General features: G+C 38.7%; 1 non-coding gene across 1 annotated transcript; it reads left to right on the top strand.

The window, feature by feature from the left end:
* Positions 1-2336: 2336 nt before the first annotated feature.
* On the top strand, positions 2337-2460 carry LOC126026461 (small nucleolar RNA ACA64). The gene has a single exon (XR_007501722.1). It is a non-coding gene; the product is annotated as a small nucleolar RNA ACA64 (small nucleolar RNA).
* The last annotated feature ends 9503 nt before the right edge of the window (positions 2461-11963 follow it).

Consider the following 11963-nt stretch of genomic DNA (forward strand, 5'->3'; position numbering starts at 1 on the left):
GTTAGGAGTAACCCCTGAACCCTGCCAGGTGTGACCCCCTTCCCCCCCCAAAAAAAAGAAATAGTATCTGGAGGGCTGAAATGAAAGCACAGTGGGTAGGGCATTTGCCTTGCGGTTGACCCAGGTTTGACTCCAGCATCCTATCTGATCTCCCAAGTCTTCCAGGTATAATTCCTGGGCTCAAAACTGGAAGTAACTCTTGAATGTCACTGGGTGTGGCCCCAAATCAAAACCAAACAAACACAAAAGAGCATATGTTTAAGAAACTGGCTTCCTAAACCAGAGTCCGAGCCCACATTACTGATGGTGTTGGAGGGAGACAATACAATACCAGAGATCAAACTTGGGTTTCCATGTTAGTCATACACACTTTACTACTTAAGCAGTCTTCCTGTTCTTTTATTCTTTATGAAAGTGGACCACGTCAATTTCAATATTTTAATACTCTAATGACAAACTAAATGTCTAAGATGTTGTCTGAGACAATATAAAGTCTCCAAATTAAAGTTAGTGAAATTTATCCATTTACTGTTACTAATGGGCCAGGAATGTGAGGAGGGACATGCCTGTTTTCAAATTCTTGAAGGACTTTTGAGAAGTTCTTCTTTTTGATAGCAGAACGACGACTTTTTCAGACATCAAAATCAGAATCAATGACAGGAAGTTAAGACAAGCAGCTTCTCACTCAGGGGAAGAGAAAATTTTCAAATACAGAAGTCAAAAATGGTATGGACTTCCTTTTCAAACCTTGTACTCTTCCCCAGTATTGAAAGACAGGACTATTTGTCAAAGAATTCCCAGGGCAAGCTGGTTTCATGTAATTACTTTAAGTAAAAAATGATTTGTTAAATCTATAGCAAAATATTTTTAAAAAATGGATAGTAATAATATTCAAAGACAATAGAGATGAGAGCCAAGAGAACCAGTTCATGGTAGGAAGCTTGCTGCAAAGAGTGGGGAAGTGTAGTTAGGGCAGAGAAAGGTTCATTATGAAAATGATAGTTGGAAATAACAACTCTGGACAAGAACTGGATGCTGAAAGGAGATAAAGTGATATGCATGATTCCCCTTTAGTAACAATATTTCAAATCATAGTGTCAAAAAAGAAAAAAAGGATATAGAGTAAAGAAAAATATCACAGAAAACGAGAGGGAAACTGAATGGCAGGCAACATGCACTGGTGAAGGGTAAAGGGTGTTGTATACTGTATGACTGAAACTCAGTCTTGAAAAACTTTATAACTGTATATCTCATAGTTATTCAATTAAAGAATTTACTTCTAAATAAAAATAAGATGCTGGTGGATATTTAGAATAAGAAAGTATGCAGGATAAATAAATCATATGTAGGATTTTCCAGATTAGTCTGTCATTGATGATGCCAGCTCTAGAGCCTGACAGAAATGTCCAAACTGACCTCTTGAAATCACTTGAAAAAAAAAAAAGATGAGAACAATTCAGAGTCAGAATGAGGTTTATATATTGAACACCTATTGTGTGCTTGGGTATCTTGATATGTTTGCAACTCATTGTTACAACACAAATGTTCAAATTGGTTGTTAATTAGTATTAATTTTAATATAAGAGGGCTGCTACAAATCAGTAAGGCAAATAAATAAAGGATCAAATATCTAAATTTAGAAGTAGACAAAAGAATTATACAGATAGTATATGGAACAGGAAATATTTTTTTCTCATACATTTAAATATGTACTTATGCTCATAATGAAAGACATATTTTTTTAAAATTACAGTGAGGGTATGAAGAGACTGTACAATTGATAAGGTCCTTGTCTTATATGTGTCAACTTCAGTTCAATCTCCAGGACTGCATATGACATCATAACTACCTCCAGGGATTATTCCTGAACACATTTGAACAGGGATTATTCCTTGTGTGATCCCTAGGCCCTAGTTAAATAAATAATAAATGCTGCAGTGAAAATGATTGGGGATATAGTACTAAGTGGTAGAGTAGATGACTAGTATTCACTGTGTCCTGAGTTTGAGCTCCAAAATCAAGTGCCCCAGCACCCCTGGTATTGCCCCAATCCCCCAGTCTAGACTGAGGCTGAACTCCATAAAAAGTAATGCATAAAGTTAAAGCAAAAGATAGTTACCACAATTGAAGTGATACTATAATAAAGCAGAAATAAGTGTTGGCAAATGGAAAAATTGGAACTCTGATGCACAGTTAAAGGAAATGTGAAATGGTGCTGATGGTACGGAAAAGAACATGATAGTTCCTCAAAAAATCAAGAATAGAATTACAAATATGATCCAATAATTCTACTTCTGAATATATAATAAAAAAAATGAAAGCAAAGTCTCACAAGTGTTGGCTGAAAGTCACCTGTGGTTTGACTGTGACTATGGATGAGAGTTGATTCTCTGAGTCAGCAGGTCCTCAGTTTATTGCTCACTCTCCCTGCGAGAACATGAAAATCTGACCCCTGCAAACTGCAATACTACCCGGCCTCGGACTTTGGTCCCCTCTTCTACCTGCAGAAGGCTCGGAGTTCCAAAGTTCACAACTATTTTGCCTGGGCTCTACATGGGGTAGGGTTCAGCTTCCCTCATTTTTCAATAAAGTTGTAGTCAAATTTTAAAAAATGCAACAGGGGCCAGAGCGGTGGCACAAGCCATAAGGCTTCTGCCTTGTGCATGCTAGCTTATAATGGACTGTGGTTCGACCCCACCACCCCCCCCCCCCCGCCAAAGAGATGTTTCTATATCCCTGTTCATAGTATTATTCAAAATAAACAAAAGATAGACATTACTAAAATCCTTATCAACAGATACATATGTGTGTATGCATAAAAGAATAGAGATGTAGATATAGCCATATATAGAGACAATACCTTTCAGTCATAAGGAGAAAGGAAGGGCAGGGTTTAAGCAATAGTACAAAGGGTACAAGGGCACTTGCCTTGCACTCGGCTAACCTGAGTTTAATTTCTACCATCCCATATGATCCTCTCAGCACTACCAGGCATAATTTCTGAATAAGGAGTAAGCCCTGAGCATCACCAAAAATGAAAATAGTAAAAAAGAAAGAAAAGAAAAAAAAATGAGGGGAACTTTGATATATGCTACAATTGGACAAAAGTTATATAATTCCATTTATATGAGGACCTAAGTGGATAACAGAGATTGAGGATATATTGGTCGTTTCCAGGAACTATAGAGGAGGAAAGATGGAGTGATTTTTAGTAGATACATAATTTAAAAAGCTAAAAAGAGTTCTGGAGCAGACATTGTTATGTGATCACTGCAGTATCCCTGAGTGCCAGGAATTCAATCCATTCCCCCAAAAGTATATGATTATAAATTTTATATTATATATATTGCATTTTACTAGGATGAAATATTTTCTTATAATTATGAGATGCCATTTTAACCTTTCTAATAAAATGTTAGTAAAAGTAATAAATTAGAAAATATTATATTGTTGGGGCTGGCGTGGTGGCGCTAGAGGTAAGGTGTCTACCTTGCCAGCGCTAGCCTATGACGGACAGCAGTTCAATCTCTGGGTGTCCCATATGGTCTCCCAAGCTAGGAGTAACTTCTGAGCACATAGCCAGGAGTAACCCCTCAGCATTAGCGGGTGTGGCCCCAAAACCAAAAAATATATTGTCAAATGTGAAAATACATATGTTAATGTTTTGCTTCTGGTAATATGAACATTTTTTTATGAAAGAACTTTTTTTTTGAGAAATTTTTATTTCTATTTTTACCACAGTGGATTAAAAATCCTTCACAGTAATATTTTAGGTACATAGTGACATTGAATCAGGGGTATGTCCACCACCAATGTTGTCCTCCCTCCACCCCTGTTCCCAGCATGCATCCCATATCCCCCTCTTTTGCTCCCCAGGCTTCTAGTATAAGTGGGCCCCTCTGTGTTTAGCTTGTTGTAGATTGGGTATTGATTCTGTTGTCATTGGCTTTGGATTACACTTAAGTCTGATCATTTTTTTATTTCTACTTGATGTTCATATGACAGTTTGGTCTTGGTACCCTCCCTTATTTCTCCTCCAATTTGTGAGGTAGGACAAGGTGGTTCAAGTTATGTGGTTCTGTTAGAAGGAAAGAAGAAAAAGAAAAAAAGGGGGGAGCAATAATCAAACAAGCAAAAAACAGGAGGAGTCCTTCTCTAGAGGCTATAAATATTAACTTAAGAGAAGAAAGGGGAAAAGGAAGAAAAACATAACAAGAATACAAAACAAAATAAAACAAAAAAACCCAACCCTAAAAGCACCATAGCAATAAACACAACATGGTCCTGAGGTTAAAACAAGACAAAACTCAAAACAAACAACATCAAGAAAAAGAAAAAAAAAAAGCAACAATAACAAAAAAATTAATTTGTGCTTTTTTATTTTTGGATAGGCACAGTAAAATTGGGGTTTACAGGTCATAGGCCAAAGTCTAGACTAGGTTTTTTTGTTTTGTTTTATTGGTCCCAGGATAGGTTCTGCCCAGTCATGGTTGTCACAGTCAGTCTTCTGAAGTTAACGATCTTGGCTTTTGCACAGATCAAAGGATGACGTGTCTTCTGATTTCATCTTGTTAGGTGGTTAGATAAGACAACCTGCTCCTAGACCAAGTTGTTGCCATGAAAGAACTATTTTTAAATATCCACAAAAATTAAAATTCTAATTACTTTTTTTTCTTTTTGGCTTTTTTTTCCAATTACTTTTTGACCCTTTTGTCAAGTTATTTTTTTCTAGGAAGATAGATTACTGCACATATTTGATTTTGGCTTATGATTGAAAGTTTTTTATTGTAGCAAAATATTAGAAGCAATCTGATGTTCATTGACAGGGGCTATTAATTTTTGTCTAATAGCATAAATATAATAATATGCTCCTATTAAAGATTATTAATATGTGCTAAAATAAAACACCTTCATAGGGTGGAAAGTGTGCAAAATTGTATATCACACACTGCTATTTGTTTTTTAAAATGAGAGACAGAATTCAGCATTTGGGAGTCCTTGCCTCACATATTCAGAGACCTGAATTCCATCTCTGACTCCTCATGTCCCACCCCAAAGCTCTTCTGGATATAGCCCTGGAGGCTTCTGGGCACCACTAGGAGTGTTCTTAGCACCTTAGCATTGAATTGTACACCTGATTGATCAGTACTTCCAAGAGTAGAGTCCTCTAAACATATCTTGGAAGAATAAGATCAGGTCAAATTAGATAAGATATAAGAGGTTAAATGAGATAAAGTTAGGTATGCTTGTGTTTTTATTTTTTGTCTAATGTAACTTCAGTGAAGTCCAAAAAAATAAAAGAGAGAAAGGATTATGGATATTAATTAGGATAAAACACATGCCTCATGTTTGATACCTAGGATAGGGAGTGGAGGAAGAGACAAAGAGGGGGAAAAAAGGAAAAGGGAATAGAAAAGAAAAGAGGGAAGAATGAAAAATGAGAAAAAAACAAAGGGAGGGAAGTGGAGGGGAAGGAGAGGCATGAGGCAGAAGAGAATGGAAGAGAAGAGGGAGGGAAGAGGGGAGAGAAAAATGGAAGGTAGGGAAGGGAGGTTAAGGGGATAGAAAGAAAGGGGAGAAGAGGGAAGAAAAGAAGAAGGGAGGGAAGGGAAGAAAAGAGGGAAGGGAAAGGGAAGGAAGAAGAAGGAAGAAAATGGAGGGAGGAGAGGAGAGATGAGGAGGAGGGATGGGAGCAGAGTGGAGGAAATTTCACTTGTTTCTCCCAACTATTCATTACCTTTACCTTTTATATTTGCCAGCCATGTGTAGGTTAGGTTGATTACAAATTTTTAATTAGGAAAGAAAAGCAATAGTTTACTTAATCAGCTTAATCAGTACTTGTAGTTCAAAACCTTGTACGGGAAGCTATGGAAGCAGGACATCTGGCAGAGCACTAATGCTTCAGGCTTGTAAACATCTGCACAAACAGCCCCCAAGGAAGGCACTTCTGAAAGTCAATTAGAAAGGATTGTGCATCTTCTCTGAAGCAGACTTTTTTCCCCACTGTAAGGACAGATGTAGCTAAACATATTAAGCACACACCTTGTGTAACACAGAAAGCACACACCAGTTTTCCCTAGTCCCATATACCATGTTTTTTCTAATCCCCTAAACACAGAAGCACACACCCTGTTTTAATCCCCTTTCATACCCTACCTGATTGGCTGATACAAAGACCACACCCTACTTTTCCCTAATATAAATGTCCCTTTCCCACCATAGAGGGGGAAAATGTCCCATAGAGTGAGTTAATCCCCAAAATGTCTCCTGGATGCTTCTTGGTGAATGTTCTACTTGCTGGGGATCTGACCTCTCCAGCGACTTCTACAGTCAGATCTGTATATTAATTTACCGATTGAAGTTTCCTCTTCGCAATAATCGCTAAAAACCTTTTAGCCAAACTTGAGGCTCACACCAGGCCAACTAGATGAAGTTAGTTAAGTATTTATCACTGACCTTTTTACCTGGCTACATTTTGTGTTGCTGCATTTGGTTTGCTTTTCTTATAAAACCTCCTTCTAATGTTGATCATCTTTCTTTGCTATTTCCTGCATGAATCAATCTATATAGCTTTTTTTAAATTAAATAATTTTTATTTTGACCAAAGTGGATTACAAATCTTTCACAGTAATATTTTAGGTACATAGTGACATTGAATCAGGGGCATTCCCACCCTTTTAGTCTCAGTTGTCTCAAGTGAGTGAATATGGTGCATTTAAGAAGGCAGAGCATTGAATACATCCCTGTTTTTAAGAAAGTAGGTGAAGGGATGGGAGAGATAGCATGGAGGTAGGGCATTTGCCTTGCATGCGGAACGAAGGTGGTTCGAATCCTGACATTCCATAAGATCCCTGGAGCCCGGCAGGAGCGATTTCTGAGCGTAGAGCCAGGAGTAACCCCTGAGCGCTGCCAGGTGTGACCCCCCCAAAAAAAAACCAAAAACAAAAACAAAACAAAGAAAGCAGGTGAAGGGAAATCAGAAAAGAGAGTGTACATCAGGTAAATCACTTGCCTCTCAGGTCAATCCACTCTCAATCCTGGCATCCTGAATGATCCCTGAGCACTGCCAAGATTGATCTCTGAGAATAGAACCAGGAGTGACTCATAGATCATCATAGAGTGTGCACATGCCCCCCACCCCCAAATAAAAAAAAACAAAGAAAGAACAGGAAAGGATGAGAGAGAGAGAGAGAGAGAGAGAGAGAGAGAGAGAGAAACTTTAAGACCTAGGTCTGGAAGTCATAGACATATTTTCTGATCACATATTTTCCATTGACTGCGGCCTAATCTTCCCCTCACCTACTTGCTGAGGCAGTGAGATAGTTTATTTCTGTGGAGCTAGGATAAGGAAATAATGTTGGGGAATGCAGAGCAAAATTTTTGCCATGTGCCGAGTGAATCTAACTTCCAAACTTTTCATGTTCGGCTTTTTATTACGTTGTCTAATCAAGATTCTCTTCTTTTTTAACTCTAGCATTATGGACCTGAATAAGATTCTCTCTGTGATCATCCTGCAGCTATATGGTAAGAAGCTTTTCAACTCTTTCTTTTTTCAGCTCTCATGTTTTCAGTTTTTTTCTTTTTCTTTTTCTTTTAATAAAATCTTTATTTAAGTACCATGATTACCAACATGACTGTAGTTGGGTTTCAGACATAAACAGAACACCCTCTTCACCAGTGCAACATTCCCATCACCAATGCCCTCCCCTTCCCAACCCCTGCCTGTGTTCAAGAGACAGGCAATCTACTTCTCTCACTCATTAAGATTGTCATGATAGTTGTCAATGTAGTTATTTCCCTAACTGCACTCACCACTCTTTGTGGTAAGCTTCATATTGTGAGCTGGTCCTTCCAGTCCTCATCTTTATTGTCTCTGGTCATGATTACAATAATGTCCTTAATTTTCCTTAAAACCCATAGATGAGTGGGACTATTCTGTGTCTATCTCTCTTCCTCTGATTTATTTCACTTAGCATAATAGATTCCATCTACATCCACGTATAGGAAAATTTCATGACTTCATCTCTCCAGACAGCTGCATAATATTCCCTTGTGTATAAGTACCACTGTTTCTTTAGCCATTCATCTGTTGAAGGGCATCTTGGTTGCTTCCAGAGTCTCGCTATTGTAAATAGCACTGCAATGGATATAGGTGTGAGGAAGAGATATTTGAATTGTATTTTGTATTTCTAGGGTATATCCCTAGGATTGAAATAGCTGGATCATATGGGAGCTCAATTTCCAGTTTTTGAGGAATCTCCATATTGTTTTCCATAAAGGCTGGACTAGATGGCATTTTCACTATCAGTGAATAAGATAAGCTACCCACTGCAAGTATGAGTCTGAAATCTAAGTTGTTGTTTTTTTTTATGTTTGGGGTCAGAAACAGGAACACACCTAGCTATGCTTAGGGGTTACTCCTGGCTATGTGCTAAGGAATCACTCCTGGTGATACTTGGGCATCATATGGGATACCTCAGATTAAACCTGGGTTGGTTACATTTAATACAAGTGCCCTACCTGCTGTACTATCTCTCCTCCTGAAATCTGGGTTTTCACTTACTTTCCACTTAACATTGCACAATAACACATGCACAAATAACACTTTTTGGGGAAAGCAAGCAGAGACATATTTGAGAACAAATAGCTGATGGTAGGACTAGCCTGGGATGGAGCTCTATTCTTTCTGTGCTTCCTCCTCCTTTGTCATCTTATTCTGGTAGTCTCGGATACAGAGAATAGTGTAGACTGTCAAGAGGTACCTGGGAAACCTACAAGAGGTGCTAGTACAATATTCTTTTCTCATTTTCAGTTTTGGCATTCTCTGGTTTTATATAAAAATTTATTAAATTATATTATATAAATATATTATATAAAAATTATATAAAATATAATCTCCTTCCCTTTGGGAGCATTCATCATAATCTCTATTTTTACATGCCCTTCCTCTCTATTAGCATACCCTCAAAGATCATAGTTGCCACTGCTTATCAATAGAATCAAGAAATGCAACTCCATGATCTACTCCAGCAATCTTAACTACTTGCATCAGCTAATTTACAAGCAAATGAAACCAAATGTGAGGGCTTAATACTTGTACAAGTCCGGGGCCGGGCGGTGGCGCTCGAGGTAAGGTGCCTGCCTTACCTGCGCTAGCCTAGGAGACGGACCGCGGTTCGATCCCCCGGCGTCCCATATGGTCCCCCAAGCCAGGAGCGACTTCTGAGCGCATAGCCAGGAGTAACCCCTGAGCGTCACCGGGTGTGGCCCAAAAACCAAAAAAAAAAAAAAAAAAAAAAAAAAATACTTGTACAAGTCCATGCCAAAGCTCTCAGAGAACCTCATAGGTCCCCTTGCAGTGTGGTTTTATGTCTTAAGTCTTGGTAAAAAAATTCATAAGATCATTTAATTATTCAATAAATATTGTTAATCATTTAACACTAAATAAACATCTCTGTCTCCAGTGTGACTTTTCTTTTTTTTGTTTTTCGGACCACACCCATTTGATGCTCAGGGGTTACTCCTGGCTAAGCACTCAGAAATTGCCCCTGGCTTGGTGGGGACAAAATGGGATGCCAGGGGATCAAACCATGGTCCTTCCTTGGTTAGCGCTTGCAAGGCAGACACCTTACTTCTAGCGCCACCTCTCCAGCCCCTCCAGTGTGACTTTTCTATCAAGTTCTTTTTAGAACTATGGGTAATGTTATATATTTTGTAACACTGTGTTTATTTTTCTTTTATTAAATATGAATCTTTATTTAAGCACCATGATTACAAGCATGTTAGTAGTTGGGTTTCAGTTATAAACAGAATACCCTCTTCACCAGTGCAACATCCCACCACCAATGCCCCCCCCCACCCCTGCCTGTATTTGTGACAGCCAATCTGCCTCTCTCATTCTTTAACATTGTCATGCTAGTTGTTAGTGTAGTTGTTTCCCTAACAGAGTTCATCACTCTTTGTGATGAGCTTCAAATTGTGAATCGGTCCTTCCACCCCTTCCAGCCCGTAACGCTATTGTCTCTGAGCCTTATTACAGTAATGTCTGTCATTTTTCTTAAAATCCATAAATAAGTCTCCAACTTATTTCACTCAACATAAAAGATGTACATCCATGTATAGGACAATTTCATGACTTCATTTCTCCTGATGGCTGCGTAATATTCCATTGTGTATATGTTCCACAGTTTCTTTAGCCATTCATCTGTTAAAGAGCATCTTGGCTGTTTTCAGAGTTTGTTTATTGTAAAAAGTGCGCGATGTACATAGGTGTGAGAAAGGGATTTTTGAATTGTATTTTTGTGTTCCTAGGGTATATCCCTAGGAGTGGAATAGCTGGATCATATGGGAATTCAATTTCCAGTTTCTTAAGGACTCTCCATATTGTTTTCCATAAAGGCTGGACTAGACGGCATTCCCACCAGCAGTGTTGGGTTTGTTTTTATGGGGATGGAAGAGGGAAGGTTCATAGTAGTGTTCATTAGGGTCTAGAGGCTCCTTCTGGCAATTCTGTACCAATTGGGCTAGTTCAGTGCTAGGTTTAAATCTATGGTAAAACTTGATCCAGTTCTAGGTATGAGGCTATGGTGCACTTGATCCCTATGGTGCCAAGGATTACCTGGGTCATGCCCACAATGCTCCAGGGTCTTTGGGGTTATACGTGGTGGTGATGGATGGGGCAGACTTCAGGGCTACACATAGGCGTTTAGTGTACTTTGTAGAGATGACTATTGAACTGATGTTGGCTTCAGGAAAAGCCTGTGCCTTAATTCCTGTAGTATCTCTCTGGCCCCTGAATTTTGTATTTTAACTTAAAGAGCTCTGCCCCACACCACCCACATAATGTAGCAGCATCAGGCATCACAAACTCAAATCTTCCCAGTTGACTTCTCTACTCTAAGTTTCATTTCTTCATCAGTATACTAGAGTTAGCAGTTTCCTACACTGCATCCTGTATCTGGGTGCCTTTGATGTTTCTTGAACTGCCACTTCCTTCTGCTTATTTCCCCTTGGCACCAAGAGGGAAGCCAGACCAGTCCTGGCATGAAACATACAGGAAAGATAAACTGAGTTGTGGCATTCAGGCTGCAATGAGTTTCAACTAACAGGACCAGTCATGAGTTCCTCTCCTCACATGGCCAAATGCATTGTCCTCATTCTGGACTATGAAGGATGAGGGATCTGGGGTATACAGAGAGACCAAAGCTAATTGAGATTAGCCTTCAGTGATTTGTTTTCTACCTAGCACCTTGAAGCTTGTTGAGTCCATGAATGTGAAGTCTATGGATATACTAATCAATTACATCATTAACTCATGTACAAACAGTAGCTGTCTCATCTCTCATATTCAATGCTTGCTCCCTGCTTGTGAGGAGTTAAAGATATATGTGAGCAATAACAGGAGCAAAACAAGGATAAAGCAGGAGCTCCTTTTCCATTCTTCTTCTTGGGTTATTATTTATTAATTTATTAGTTTTTGGACTACATCCAGTGACACTCAGGAGTTACTCCTGGCCATATGCTCAGAAATGGCTCCTGGCTTGTGGGACCATATGGGACTCTGGGGATTGAACACAGGTCCATCTTGGGCAGCTGCTTGCAAGGCAAATGCCCTACCACTGTGCTATCTTTCTGGCTACTTCTTGGGTTATTTATATGACAACAAAGTAACACCTATTTGGTCCCAGGAACTTCTCCAAGCACTTTATAAATATTAAGTAATTTAAATATGAAAATAACTCTGGTTTAAATCTTATTAGGATTTGACATTTTACAAATGTGATTACAGAAGCTCAGAGATGTTAAATAATTGAATCGAGGCTAAGAAAGCTAAAAAGTAGAGTAACTTGGGTCACACCTTGTAGTGCTAACTCAGCATCTGTTCATTTAGTCTTCTGGTTCAGCTGGTTCTCTTAGTTCTGGATAGTATACCATTCATAAACTGGTAAAAAATAATTTGTTCC

The sequence above is a fragment of the Suncus etruscus genome, chromosome 13, assembly GCF_024139225.1.
Source record: "Suncus etruscus isolate mSunEtr1 chromosome 13, mSunEtr1.pri.cur, whole genome shotgun sequence".
Lineage (NCBI taxonomy): Eukaryota > Metazoa > Chordata > Mammalia > Eulipotyphla > Soricidae > Suncus > Suncus etruscus.